Raw genomic sequence first — 16024 nt, 5'->3', positions numbered from 1 at the left:
GAGCGCGACGGCCCCGCCCCCGGGCCGAGGACTCTCCGCCTCCGCAGCCCAGTCATGCTGAGGACCCGCGGGCTGACGGCGCCCTCTACTGGGAGACTTCTGAAACGACGCGTCTAAACCCGTCCCCCAGATTTCTCCCAGGCGAAATGGGCTCACCGTGTTGATGTCGATGTGAACAAGTAGTGTTTACCTTTTACAGACTCTCAAGCAAGGCGTTTTCAGGGGCCCTAGGTCTTGCTTTTTCAAGTTATCCTCACTTAGTAGTGCATGCCGTTGTCTCGTCCCTTCCTCCGTTCCCCCCGATTGACACCTGACCCTTTATAAGGACTTGAATGCAGGCCAGTTCTTTCACTGGGGCTTCCCCATCCCATTTACCCTGAGCTCCTTGTTTCTATTTCAGTTCTAGCATTTAAGGCAAAGGAGGGAGAATCCGCCTCCTCCCGCCTAGACTTCTAATCACTTGCGAGAGGAAAATTTTTTCTTTCTGTTATTATCCAACTGGGCGTATGACTTAATAAGTGTTCTAAAAGTATTAATATTTTAATTCAATGTAAGGATCCAGACACCTGTGTGTTTTCACCAGGAGCTACTGGGACAGATGCCTTAAATTGTCATCCATAGTCTTTCTTTAATAGTATTGAACTTTTTTTCAATGCCAAAACTCCCCTGCACAATTTGAGGGAATTCCAGTGTTTTCCCTTCCCTTCCTTGTGGATTCAAAACTGATCCTCTGAGAGTAAGACCTCAGCATCTATTCTCTAGTAGTTTCCAGACAGAATTATATCATTCATAGGCTGAAAAAGGAAAAAAAAATTAAGTCGAGAAAAGAATTTCAGGTTGAAAAAAAGGAATGTGACATCATGGCTGATTAAAAAGTAGGCTGGGGAGTTCCAGTTGTGGCTCAGTGGTTAATGAATCCGACTAGGAACCATGAGGTTGCGGGTTCGATCCCTGATCTTGCTCAGTGGGTTAAGGATCCGGCGTGGCCATAAGCTGTGGTGTAGGTCTCAGACACGGCTCTGACCCTGAGTTGCTGTAGCTGTGGTGTAGGCTGGCGGCTGCAGCTCTGATTAGACCCCTAGCCTGGGAACCTCCAGATGCTATGGGAGCGGCCCAAGAAATGGCAAAAAGACAAAAATAAATAAATAAATAATAAAAAGTAGGCTGCAGTTTCCTTTTAACTGCAGCAATGTAAGGAGAATCTGTGGAATAGATGTGTATGTCCTCTGGTTTACGTGAGGACTATAGCAAATTTTTTTTTTTTTTTTTTGTCTTTTTGCCATTTCTTGGGCCTCTCCCACGGCATATGGAGGTTCCCAGGCTAAGGGTCTAATCAGAGCTGTAGCTGCCAGCCTATGCCAGAGCCACACAGCAACGCCAGATCCGAGCTGCATCTGTGACCTCCACCACAGCTCACGGCAACACCGGATCCTTAACCCACTGAGCAAGGGCAGGGATTGAACCTGCAACCTCATGGTTCCTAGTCGGATTCGTTAACCATTGCGTCACGACGGGAACTCCAGCAATTTTTCAATGGTTGACATTCCTCTCATCAAAAAGCAAGGGCTATGTCCCCTCCCCTGAATCTGAATGGACTTCTGACTGCCTTGACCAATAGAGTATGGGACAAATGATACCACGTGACTTCTGAGGTTAAGTCCTAGAAAGGCACACAGCTTCTCCTGGTTCTCTTGGTTCTCCCTCTACAGAGACCCCCTTTCAGGACCCTCCCTCCCAGGGCACGCTCTCCGAGGACCCAGCAGCCATGCAGGGAGCCAGCCATATAGAAGGCCATGTTAGGTGCTCTGCTCAACTGCTCCAGCTAAGTCCAGCCTTTTAGCCATGTAGCCTAGGGTAGAGAACTTCCAGATGCTTCCAGCCCATGAACCTTTAAGTCTTCCCAGCTGAGGTCCCAAACAATGTGGAGCAAAGACAACTGGTCTCTGAGGTGCCCTTTCCAGATTCCTGTGAACATAATAAAATGGGCATCCTTTCATGCCACTGCTGGGCGGGTTTGTTACACAGCAGTAGACTACTTACTACAAGCAGGGCCTTAGCAGGTTTCTTGTTTACCCTCTCAATGGCCCTCTCTGTATTTTTAAAAAATTTATTTATTTTATTTTTAGGGCTGCATGTGTGGAATATGGAAATTCCTGGGCTAGGGGTCGAGTTGGGGCTGTGGCTGCCAACCTACACCGCAGCTCACAGCATTGCCAGATGCTTAACGCACTGAGCGAGGCTGGAGACGGAACCCATGTCCTCATGGATACGAGTCAGGTTCGTTACTGCTGAGCCACAATGGGAATTCCCTCTCTGTTTTTTTCTCAGGACAGCATACCAACCCCTATTGAGGCTGAATATGCCAAATACTCACTTTTGCACCCTCCTTGGCAGGTGTGTGAGCCACTGAGGAAACTATGGAAGGGGAGCGGGCTGAGAAAGATTTTCCTTCCTGATGAGAGATGCACAAGGAGAGAATGTCTCTTCACTTCCTTCCTGTCCTTGGATGCTGTCCTGTCCAGGGTACCAGCAGTCACCTTGGCACTGTAAAGAGAGAGCTAAGAGAAGTGAAGAGACATTACCTAGAACCTGCCAGAATTGATCTGCTGAAATAGCAAACCCTGGAACCACCACCCATAGTGGACTTCTCCTTTCTGTTATATGAGAAAATAGGTTTAAACCTTTTTTTTTTTTTTTTTTTTTTTGGTTTCTTTGTCTTTCTTAGGTTAGGGCTGTTCCTGTGGCATATGGAAGTTCACAGGCCAGGGGTCCAATTGGAGCTGTAGCCGCCGGCCTACACCACAGCCACAGCAACATGGGATCCGAGCCGCGTCTGCGACCTACACCACAGCTCATGGCAACGCTGGATCCCTAACCCACTGAGCAAGGCTAGGGATCGAACCCACGTCCTCATGAATGTTAGTCGGGTTCATTAACCACTAAGCCAAGACAGGAACTCCTAGGTTTAAACCTTTTTGATTGGTTATTCTGCTATTTACAGTCTAAAGCTTCCCCTCTGGTACTGAATTTATTACCAAAAAAAAAAAAAAAAAAAGGTGTATTACAGGTGAGCAAAATGTGAAATGGCCAAGTGCAATGGCAAAATGTCTAATAGATTATTATAACACACATCACATATAGACTGGGATTGCTTTGTTAGGGGAAATGACCAGAAAAATTTAGGATCCGTGGGGGATGGTGAGTTGACTACTTGATGTGGGCTTCAGTAAATTCATACAAGAGATAAACAGTCTAAAGGTGTCCCAACTGAGGACGGGGGGAGGTTTGGCTTCAATAAGAAGTTTTTCAGGGTATAGTCAGTCCAGGTTGACAGGGATGACAGAGTGAAGCTTTGTTGGCTTGGGGAAGCCAACTTCTTCTATGCCTAAATTAAAGCTAAAATAAACAGAAGCAAGAACATGAAAAAATTAACAGGTGGTAAAATTGAGAAGATTGGGGCTCTAGACCTCTGAAGGACCTCAGGACCTTTCATTAAACAGTCTGGGTCTGATAAAGGAGTAAATTTAACAATGAATACAACAAGCTTGGTTGGAAAGATTAGATAAGTGTGGGTTTCTTCCCCTGAGGTTTTTAGTTTCAAGTTGTTTCAAGAAACACAACTTGGAGTTCCTGTTGTGGCTCAGGGGGTTAAGAACCAGATTAGTATCCATGAGGATGCAGGTTTGATCCCTGGCCTCACTCAGTGGATTAAAGGATCTGGCATAGCCACAAGCTACAGCGTAGGTTGCTGTGGCTGTGGTGTAGGCTGGCAGCTGCAGCTGTGATTCGACCCATGGCCCAAGAACATCCATATGCCATAGGTGTGGCCCTAAAAAAGAAAAGAAATAGACCTTTTAGGAGTTCCCTGGTGGCCTAGTGGTTATGATTTGGTGTTGTCACTGCTGTGGCTCGGCTTTGATCCCTGCCTGGGAACTTCCACATGCCCTAGGCACAGCCCAAAAAAAAAAAAAAAAAAAAAAAGGAACAGACCTTTAAACTTAAAGGGAAGAGGTTATTCACTAAGTGTAACTATAGGGACAAGATCTATGAGGCTGAACCTATGAGGCTGAAGTTCTCTCGGGCCTCTGACTGACTGTTGACTAACCGAAATAAAATATGAACCACATGTGCAATGTTAAATATATTGCAGTAGCTACATTAGAAGTAAAAAGAAATAGGGCATCTCAATTCAGACTGGCTGTATTTCCCTTCATGGCTCAGCGGTTAATAAGCCTGACTAGGAACCAACGCAGGTTCAATCCCTGGCCTCACCCAGTGGGTTAAGGATCTGGCATAGCCACAAGCTACAGCATAGGTTGCTGTGGCTGTGGTGTAGGCCGGCAGCTGCGGCTCCGATTCAACCCCTAGCCTGGGAACCTCCATATGGAGTGGGTGTGGCCCTAAAATGCCAAAATAAATTAATTAATTAAAAAAGGCAGACTAGCCATATTTCAATTTTCAATAATTATGTCTGGCTAGTGGCTACTGCCTTGAACAGCACAGGTCTAGACGTGATCATTACCTGCTTTATTGGCACATGGAATTCACTGGATTGAATAGTCTGGAAGCCCACAAAGTTTCTGCAGCAGGTGTATTGCCAAACCTGGATTTAACTGCTTCTAGTTGTTCAACACTAAATCCATCCCTAAGCCCCCGACTCCTACCAACAACAACATAGCTGCCAAAACCCTGCAGCCCCCAAGAAGACGTATACCTAATGCCCATCCACAGCAGGTATACCAGTGAAGGACCTTAGGTCAGCACGACACGCCTAGGAATCAGAACCATAGGCCTGCAGACTAACAAACTTCCTCCATTCCCCAGGGTGAGCATCCTCACGAGTCCTGTCAGGCAGTACGGTAGACTGTTGGCAAAAGTAGCTGCAATTGGAGTTCCCATCATGGCGCAGTGGTTAACGGATCTGACTAGGAACCATGAGTCTTGGGTTCAATCCATGGCCTGGCTCAGTGGGTTAAGGATCCGGCATTGCTGCGAGCTGTGGTATAGGTCGTAGACACAGCTTGTATCTCGCATTGCTGTGGTTGTGGTGTAGGCCGGTGGCTATAGCTCCGATGAGACCCCTAGCCTGGGAACCTCCATATGCCGCAGGTGCGGCCCTAGAAAAGACGAAAAGACCAAAAAAAAAAAAAAAAAAAAAAAAAGGCTGCAATAATGTTCACCCCACCCCCGGTACTCACTCCCCTCAGGTAGACCCCTCTTGTGCATTAGGCTTGATCATATGACTTGCTTGGACCCATGAGACCATAGTAAATAGGACACAGAAACTTGGAAAATGCTTGTGCATTGGAGTTTGCCCTCTCTCTTTGGTCTTGTGGAAACTCTGAGACCACTCCCTTGTGAGTGAGTTTGAGTTAAACTACTAGATAAGGAGAGATATGGCCCAGTTACCTGCATCACTCCTGGAAAAAGCCAACCAACTGCAAGGTATACGAGCAAGGCCACAGACTTCCAGTTGACCCCAGATCCACAAGTGAGCCTGCTGCGGCCAGCCCAAATGGCCAAGGCACATGAACAAAAAATGGTTGCCACTGTAAGCTACTAGTCTCATTGGTTTGTTTCACAGCAAAAACTACGAAAAACAAGGTATGGTTTGTGCTCAGGAACAGTGTCTACTGCAGCTTTCCTTTTCTGAAGTAAAGCATTATTGTACTTACACTTCAGGGTTTTTTGTCTTTTTAGGGCTGCACCTGCGGCATATGGAGGTTCCCAGGCTAGGGGTCTCATCGGAGCCGTAGCCACAGGCCTACACCACAGCCATAGCCATGCCAGATCCTTAACCCACTGAGTGAGGCCAGGGATCAAACCTGCATCCTCATGGATGCTAGTCCAGTTCCTTACCACTGAGCCATGATGGGAACTCCCGGTACTGACTCTTCCTTTCTGGCATTGTCTTCTGCAGTCATTCTCAAATGTTAGCATGGGTCAGAGTCTTGGAGAAAACTTTTTTTTTTTTCTGTCTTTTGTCTTTTTGTTGTTGTTGTTGTTGTTGTTGTTGTTATTGTTGCTATTTCTTGGGCCGCTCCCGCGGCATATGGAGGTTCCCAGGCTAGGGGTTGAATCGGAGCTATAGCCACCGGCCTACGCCAGAGCCACAGCAACTCGGGATCCGAGCCGCGTCTGCAACCTACACCACAGCTCACGGCAACGCCGGATCCTTAACCCACTGAGCAAGGGCAGGGACCGAACCCGCAACCTCATGGTTCCTAGTCGGATTCGTTAACCACTGCGCCATGACGGGAACTCCTGAGAAAACTTATTAAAACACAAATTGGCGGATCCAACCCAGAGTTTCTGATGTCATAGCTTTTTCCTGTGGTCCAATAATTTACATTCATAACAAGTTCTATGCTGACACTGTAGCTGCTGGTATAAGGGCCACACTTGGAGACACACTGGTCTCGGAAAACACTGGTCTATTGGATGTCTCGGAAACAGCTCACTTGTAACTCTAGGTCGCTGGTCCATGAGAAATCCTTTCAGACTTGAATGAGAAGATTGCATAGTCCCAGAGACCCTGGACTTGGAGCTGGAGGAGATTGCTTCATGATATTGGGCTCGTCTCCCTTTGAGGGAGGGATGAGATTTTCTATAAATGAATTGTACACATTTTTAATTGTCCATAATGGAATAAAGGATTGCCACAATTGAGTGAGCTGTGGCAGAGGTTATGAGCTGTGTACCCAAATCTCGTCTCCTCTCCTTTGTTTTGTGTAAAGAACCCACCTCGTGCACAGCTCTAGATGCGGCTCGGATCCGGCATTGCTGTGGCTATGACATAAGCCTGCAGATATACCTCCGATGCAGTCCCTGGCCTGGGAACTTCCATATGCCGTGGGTCCAGCCCTAAAAATATAAAATAAAATAAAGTAAAATGAAATAAAATAAATCCAGCCTACCCCCTTAGAAAATGGGGTAAAATGAAAATGCCAGATCCTTGGCCTTCCTTGGCGCCAGGCATTGGCATAGGACCTGTTTCCAGCAAAGGAACCTGAACAGGGAAGACTAATGAGGAAGGAAGGAATTCGGGGAAAGATATTCCTCCCTGATTAGGGGAACATATCAGGAGAATCCTGAGAACTCTGCTAGACTCTTGGATAATTATACTCTCAAAGGACAGTCACAATAGCAAGGCTGGTAAACAACCCCTCAGAACACCGGACAGCCACAGAGTCCTGAAGGTGGTGGCAAAAAGCAGCAGCCTAAAATGACTTGTGATCTATCTCCTAGGACTACCCAAAAGTTGGATGAAGAATGGGGGAAGGATCTTATCAGGGAGTCTCTCACCTGTAGGCAGAAGCAACAAAGTATTTGCATTCATGTTAACAGGTTCTCACTTGTAACTATAAATTGAATATTGGGAAAATTGAAACCTACCTGCAAATGAAATTACATAAGAAAGTCCTGTATAAACTGGAAAACATTACACAAAGGAAAAGGTTTTTGTGGGATGAACCAACATCTCATGATTTTTTTTAAATTTCTTTCTTGGAGTTCCCATCGTGGCGCAGTGGTTAACGAATCCGACTAGGAACCAGGAGGTTGCGGGTTCGGTCCCTGCCCTTGCTCAGTGGGTTAACGATCCGGCGTTGCCGTGAGCTGTGGTGGCTCGGATCCTGCGTTGCTGTGGCTCTGGCGTAGGCTGGCGGCTACAGCTCCAATTCAACCCCTAGCCTGGGAACGTCCATATGCCGTGGGAGCGGCCCAAGAAATAGCAACAATAACAACAACAACAAAAAAAAAGACCAAAAAGACAAAAAAAAAATAAATAAATAAATAAATTTCTTTCTTATTTTTTAATTTTTTTTTTTGTCTTTTTGTGTTTTCTAGGTCCGCACCTGTGGCATATGGAGGTTCCCAGGCTAGGGGTCTAATGGAGCTGTAGCCACCGGCCTACGCCAGAGCCACAGCAACGCGGGATCCAAGCCGCGTCTTTGACCTTCATCGAAGCTCATGGCAACGCAGGATCCTTAACCCACTGGGCGAGGCCAGGGATTGAACCTGCAACCTCATGGTTCCTAGTCAGATTCTTTAACCACTGTGCCATGATGAGAACTCCATGATTTTTTTTTTTTCCATCTTTTTAGAGCTGCACTCACAGCATATGGAAGTTCCCAGGCTAGGGGTCGAATTGGAGCTGCAGCTGCCAGCCAATGCCACAGCATCAGCTACACAGGATCCGAGCCATGTCTCCAACCTACACCACAGCTTACAGCAACGCTGGATCCTTAACCCACTGAACAAGGCCAGGGATCGAACCCTGGTCCTCATGGATACTAATGGGTCCGTTAACTGCTAAGCCACGATGGGAACTCCAACATCTCATGATTAACATGGAAATTTTCATGTTTGTTAAGCCCATCTGAAACCATGGGAGAAAGAGAAGAAGTATTCAATAGACTCTCTTCATCTCAGGAAGTTTTGGGAAAGTATTAGGAAGAAGGATCTCCCCCCAAAGGTGTTGCAACATGCGATGGGGAGGTTAAGGTATGCTTTAAAAGGAAAGGCATCTTTTCTCACTAGGATCTCCCACCCCATCCCTGGCCACACCTGTGGCATATGGAAGTTTCTGGGCTAGAAGCTGAATCAGAGCTGCAGCTGCTGGCCTGCACGACAGCCACAGCAACACCAGATACTTAACTCACTGGGCAAGGCCAGGGATCTAATCTGCATCCTCATGGATACAAGTCTGGTTCTTAACCCCCTGAGCCACAACGGAACTCCTCTCACTATGATCTTAAGTGGAATTTTGGCAGGCAGTAGAAAAATAGAATAAAATAGCGGAGTCCCTTAAACTCTTAATAGTCCATTGATTTGCATGACCCTATCCCCGTTACAACCATAGCTGCTGCAACCGTAGACTTTGAGGAAAAAGTGTTATAATTTGGATTAAAAAGGATCTATAACATGGTCATAGATGAGACCAACCGTTTACTTCTTCAGTTTCTAGCTTAATCTACCATGCAATGAGTGTATAACACATATTTTTCCTTCAATGCTCAATGACAATTCTCAGCCATTTTCTCCTCAAAAAATTTTCACCATCCTTTTCTTCCTTCTATTCTTCTGGGAATTCTTCTAGATATATTTTGGAGCTTCTCGGCCTATTCTTCCTTTCTCTCTCTCTCTCTCTTGTTTTTATGCCACATCTGTGGCATGCGGAAATTCCTGGGCCAGGGACTGAACCTGTGCCACAGCAGTAACCAGAGCCACAGCAGTGGCAACACTGGATCCTTAGCCCCCTGAGCCACCAAAGAACTTGTATTTTGACTATTTTATTCATTTTCTTTTCAGACTATTCTGTCTGATGTTAATATAGCCACTCCAACTCTTTTTTGGTTTCTATGATGTATCTTTTTTCATCCTCTCATTTTCAACCTTTTTGTGTCTTTGATTCTAAAAGTGTATCTCTTTTAGACACCATGTAGTTGGATCATGTTTATTTTAATCCATTTTTGCCAGTCTCTGCCCTTTGATTAGAGTGTTTACTCCATTTACATTTAATGGAGTTTTGAACCTACTCCACAGCTGTAACCAGAGCTACAGTAGTGACAATGCCAGGTCCTTAACCTGCTCAGCCACAAGGGAACTCCCCAATTTACTTTCTATATGCCATGTATTATTTTATTTTTGTATCCCTTCCTTACTCCTTTCTTTTATGTCAAATAGCTATTTTCTAAAATACTATTTTACTTTTCTTGTTATTTTTCTTTCTTAGTGGTTGCCCTGGGGATCACAATGAACAATTTAAGACAACCTAGTTTGGAGTAATACCAACTTACTTTCAACATAGCTCTATTCCTACCCCTCCTTCATGCTATTATTGACATGCAAATTACATCTTTATAAAATATAAATCCATCAATCATCCAGTTTTATAATTATTGTTTTACACGGATACACACACACACACACACACACTTTTTTTTTTGGCCGCCTTACAGCATACAGAGTTCCTGGGCCAGGGATCAGATTCAAACTGGAGCTGTTCCAATTTGGATTTGTGACCTACACCACAGCTGTGGCAATGCCAGATATTTTAACCCACTGTGCTGGGCCAGGGATTGAACCTGCATGCTGGCGCTGTGGAGATGCTTCTGATCTTGTTGTTCCATAGCAGGAACTCCTGCAGTTATATATTTTAAATCAGAAGAAAAGAGTTACAGGAGTTCCCATCATGGCTCCGTGGTAAGGAACCTGTATCCATGAGGATGCAGGTTCCATCCCTGGCCTCGCTCAGTGAGTTAAGGATCAGGCATTGCCATGAGCTGTGGAGTAGGTGGCAGACACAGCTCGGATCTGGCATTGCTGTCACTGTGGTGTAAGCCGGCAGCTATAGCTCTGTCTTTACGCCTAGTCTAGGAACTTCCATAAAAAGAAAGAAAGAGGAGTTCCCGTCGTGGCTCAGTGGTTAATGAATCCGACTAGGAACCATGAGGTTGCAGGTTCGATCCCCGGCCTTGCTCAGTGGTTGAAGGATCCGGCGTTGCCGTGGGCTGTGGTGTAGGTCACAGACGCAGCTCGAATCCCGCGTTGCTGTGGCTCTGGCGTAGGCCAGGGGCTACAGCTCCGATTTGATCCCTAGCCTGGGAACCTCCATGTGCCCCGGGTGCAGCCCTAGAAAAGGCAAAAAGGCCAAAGAAAGAAAGAAAGAAAGAAAGAAAGAAAGAAAAAGAGTTACACATAAAAATACATTCATACCATACTTTTATTATAGCTACTTTTATCAGTGCTCTTCATTACTTCATGTGGACTCAAGTTACTGCCAGTGATTTTTAATTGATTCCTGAATGACACTAATTTTTGCTTATGTGAGAATGTCTTGATTTTTCCTTCATTTTTTAGAGGATAGAGTTTTGTCATTGTTTGGCTTCTTAGGGCTGCACCTGCAGCATATGGAGGTTTTCAGGCTAGGGGTCAAATCGGAGCTGTAGCCACCAGCCTATACCACAGCCACTGCCAGATCCAAGCCGCGTCTGTGACCTACACCACAGCTCACAGCAACACTAGATCCTTAACCCACTGATTGAGGCCAGGGATCGAACCCACGTCCTCATGGATGTTAATAGGGCTCGTTAACCACTGAGCATGATGGGAATTCCATAAAGTCTGCATTCTTTGTCATGTGTGGCCACTGAACTCTATATTCAATTATCTTGGTGGTCAGCTAATAAATAGAGATTTTTTAATATCTTGAACCATTGAATCTCCCTGACTTTGCAGAGAGGCAAAGGCTTTGTGTGTGTCTTGAGTCTTCACAGTTCCAGGAGTTTACAACTCTGCTTTCTTTCCCTTTTTTTCCTTTCTTTATTGGTCACACCTGTGCCGTATGGAACTTCCCAGGCTGAGGACTGAACCCATGTCACAGCAGTGGCAATGCTGGATCTTTAACATGCTGAGCCCCAGAGAACTGCTTTAATCTTTAATTCCTTCTTGTGCAGAACCTTAAGATCAGCCAGAGGAAAGATTGGGGTCTTTTTAGGTTTTTCCTAGGTATGCACCCAGCTGTGCACATGCAATGACCTTCTAGATTCCCAGGAGATATGTCTGAGGTACTCTTTGAACATCTCATTCTTGAGTTTTTTGTTTGTTTGCTTGCTTTTACTAGGGCTGCTCCCGCAGCATGTGGAGGTTCCCAGGCTAGGAGGTCTAATCAGAGCTGTAGCCGCTGGCCTATGCCACAGCCACAGCCACGCCAGGTCCGAGCCGCATCTGTGACCTACATCACAGCTCACAGCAATGCTGGATCCTTAACCCACTGAGTGAGGCCAGGGATTGAACCCGAAACCTCCTGGTTCCTAATCAGATTTGTTAACCACTGAGCCATGACAGGAACTCCTCTCATTCTTGAGTTTTTGACTTTTAAAATTTTTGGTTCAGGCTCTTGTTAGTCCCAACTAGCATGACAACTTCGAGTAGATGCAATATTAAGCAATTGCCACTGATTATTTTTGACAAACACTCTAGGGATATTTAAAATTTTTGGTTCAGACTCTTGTTGGTCCTAAGTAGCATGACAACTTCAAGTAGATGCAATATCAAGTGTTTTGACAAACACTCTAGGGATATATAGAGAAAGCTCTGATTTATGTCAAATAAAGATGGGCCTGGGAATAAAGTCTTCCAGGGACCTGCCAGACAGATCAAATGTGACAATTCTCTGGAAATGGGACTTTTGGCAGTTTCAAATTCCCCCCCTCCAGTGGCTGCTAGGCTTCTGGTTTTCACAGCTACTGCAGAGATGGGGTGATGGAGAGGAGACAGATCAAATTAAAAACACCACAAAGTTTGCTGTTCCTATTGCGATTCAGCTGCCTTTCTTAAATAAAATAAAATCTCCTCTCCAAAACCATTGTAAGCCTTTGGAATTTCCAGAGTTCTGAAAATGTTGATTTAGATCATTTTTGCAAGTGTTCTCATTGTGGAGGAGTGTATTTTAAGAGGTTCATACTCTGCCATTCTGATTGTACTACTTTGGAAAATGGGATTTCATGCTCATTTCTTGTGAGATGAATCTTCCATACCATTCTTTTTTTTTTTTTGTCTTTTTTTGTCTTTTTGTTGTTGTTGTTGTTGCTATTGCTATTTCTTGGGCCGCTCCCGCGGCATATGGAGGTTCCCAGGCTAGGGGTTGAATCGGAGCTGTAGCCACTGGCCTACGCCAGAGCCACAGCAACGCAGGATCCGAGCCGCGTCTGCAACCTACACCACAGCTCATGGCAACACCGGATCGTTAACCCACTGAGCAGGGGCAGGGATCGAACCTGCAACCTCATGGTTCCTAGTCGGATTCGTTAACCACTGCGCCACGACGGGAACTCCCCATACCATTCTTTAATAGTCTTGGTCTTACTTCATTCAGGCTCCTGGTATCCTAGTTCAGAACCATGTATTAATTGGTTATTCAAAATACTTGTACCATGATAATATTGAGGATATAGCCAATGTAGTCGTTAATGTAGTCAGTTCCCTTTCTCAAGTCTTTCCATTCTCTCATGCTCACAGCTTCACAGAAGTCTTCTTTTTAGGTGGCAGCAGCTGTTTGTCTTGAGCCATTGTTCATAACTGGAAGTCTGACTACAGCCCCTAGTCTCAAGCAATGAGCCTGGTCCTTGATGTCCAACTTCAAGCAAAACAAGTTTAGCTGCCACTGCCTTGCTGGATTCAAACTCATAGCCTCGTTTATCTGTTCTTAGCCTCCAAATCCCACAGAACGAAAGCTTGACTCTATGCTCACTACTTTGTTTTTGTTCCACTTAAAGTTCATAAAGGAGGAGTTCTCTCTATGGTGTAGCTGTAGTGTAGGCCAGTAGCTACAGTTATCATTTCGACCCCTGGCCTGGGAACTTCCATGTGATGCAGGTGCAGCCCTAAAAAAGACAAATAAATACAGTTCACAGAGGAGTTCCCATTGTGACTCAGCGGTACCAAACCTGACTAGTATCCATAAGGATGTGGACGCCATTAAAACAACAACAACAAAAACCTGTTAGAGCTAATAAATGAATTCAGTAAAGTTGCGAGATACGAAATCAACACACAGATTCCATTGTGTTTCTATACACTAGCAGTGGACTATCAGAAAGGGAAATGAAGGAGTTCCTGTCGTGGCTCAGCAGAAACAAATCTGACTAGCATCCATGAAGATGCAGGTTTGATCCCTGGCCTCAAGGATCCAGCACTGCCATGAGCTGTGGTGTAGGTCACAGATGTGGCTCTGATCTGGTGTGGCTATGGCTGTGGCATAGGCTGGAAGCTGCAGCTCCAATTCGACCCCAAGCCTGGGAACTACTTTCTGCTGCAGGTGATGCCATACATTAAAAAAAAAAAAAAAAAAAAAAAAGGCCAAAATGATCTTCTTTGCAGAACAGAAATACTTACAGACTTTGAAACAAACCTATGGTTTCCAAAGGGACAGGTGTGTGTGTGTCTGTGTTGGGGATGGAGGGGAGGGCTGGACTGGGGATTTGGGATTGACACATGCACAGTGTAGTATATGGAATGATTGGCCAATGGGACCTCCTGTATAGCACAGAGAACTCTAACCAATATTCCATGATAATCTATTTGGAAAAAGAATCTGAAAGAGAATGAATGTGTGTACATGTATAACTGAATCACTTTGTTGTATAGCAGAAATATCAACATTGTAAATCAACTATACTTCAATAAAACTTTTTTTAAAAATGAAAAAAAAAAGGAGGTGTCACCTTACACCTGTCAGTATGGCCATCATTAACAAGTCAACAAATAGCAAATGCTGGAGATGGTGTGGAGAAAAGGGAACCCTCCTACACTGTTGGTGGGAATGTAAATTGGTACAACTACTATGGAAAACAGTATGGAGGTACCTCAGAAAACTAAATATAGAACTGCCATATGATCCAGCAGTCCCACTCCTGGCATATATCTGGACAAAACATTGAAAAAGACACAGGCACTCATATGTTCACTGCAGAAATATTCACAAGAGCCAAGACATGGAAACAACCTAATGTCCATCAACAGATGAGTGGATTAAGAAAATGTGGTATATATACACAATGGAATACTACTTAGCCATAAAAAAGAGCAAAATAATGCCATTTGCAGCAACACAGATGGAACTAGAGATTATTATACTTAGTGAAGTAAGTCAGAAAGAGAAAGACAAATACCATATGATATCACATATCTGGAATCTCATATATGCAACAAATGAATCTTTCCACAGAAAATAAACTCATGGACTTGGAACAGACTTGTGGTTGCCAAGGGGGAGGGGGAAGGGAGGGGGTGGGATGGACTGGGAATCTGGGGTTAATAGATGCAAACTATTGCATTTGGAGTGGATAAGCAATGAGATCCTGGAGTTCTCGTCGTGGCACACAGGAAATGAATCCGACTAGGAAACTTAAGGATGTGGATTTGATCCCTGGCCTCACTAAATGGGTTAAGAATCCGGTGTTGCCATGAGCTGTGGTGTACGTGGGAGATGGGGCTCGAATCCTGTGTTGCTGTGGTTGTGGTGTAGGCTGGCAGCTGTAGATCCAATTCAACCCCTAGCCTGGGAACCTCCATGTGCCAAGAGTGCGGCCCTGAAAAAAAAAAAAAAAGCTATGAGATCCTGCCATATAGCACAGGGAACAACATCTAAGTCACTTGTGATGGAACATGATGATGTGAGAAAAAGTATACACACACACACACACACACACACACACACACACACACACATATATGACTGGGTCACTTTGCTGTACAGTAGAAACTGACAGAACACTGTAAATCAACTATAATGGAAAAAAATATAAAAATCATAAAATTTTTTTTAAATGAAGGCAAAAAAAATAGGGGCAGGTAGAAACCAAGTAATTTTTAGCCTTGTCCCTAAGAGTGAGGTAAACTGAAAGAAAATGTAATCTTATGAAAAGCACCCTATGCTAGAGATCATCTGTCTTTTAAGGGAATGATTTTAGTTGAGTATTTATTTTTGCACCATGCTCCCATCTTCCCATTGTTAGGATTATCAGAAATCCTGCAAAGAATAAGCATAACAGTCTCAAATTGTACTCAATATATCTTACCCACAAAAGGTTCTTTGCCAATGTATTCACTCATGGTGAATACCACAAAATTCCATCCAGTTTCAAAGCCACAAATTCCTAAGTCATTTTTTGTTTTGCTTTTTTTATCTTTGTAGGGTTGCACCCGCAGCATATGGAGGCTCCCAGGCTAGGCATCAAATCAGAGCTGTAGCCGCTGGCCTATGCCAGAGCCAAGCCGCATCTGTAACCTACGCCACAGCTCATGGCAACACTGGATCCTTAACCCACTGAGCAAAGCCAGGGATTGAACCTGAGTCCTCATGGATGCTAGTCAGATTGTTTCTGCTGAGCCATGACAGAAACTACATGAATCATTTTTTTTGGACTTCTCTTGCTCTACCTAATCTATTCAAGCATTGTTTCCAAATCTACCACTTTGCTCCAAATGTATGTTCATGAGGTTTACTCTGACCTCATCT

Source organism: Sus scrofa, chromosome 5, assembly GCF_000003025.6.
Source record: "Sus scrofa isolate TJ Tabasco breed Duroc chromosome 5, Sscrofa11.1, whole genome shotgun sequence".
In the NCBI taxonomy this organism is placed as follows: domain Eukaryota; kingdom Metazoa; phylum Chordata; class Mammalia; order Artiodactyla; family Suidae; genus Sus; species Sus scrofa.
Note: the sequence above shows the minus strand (reverse complement) of the source record.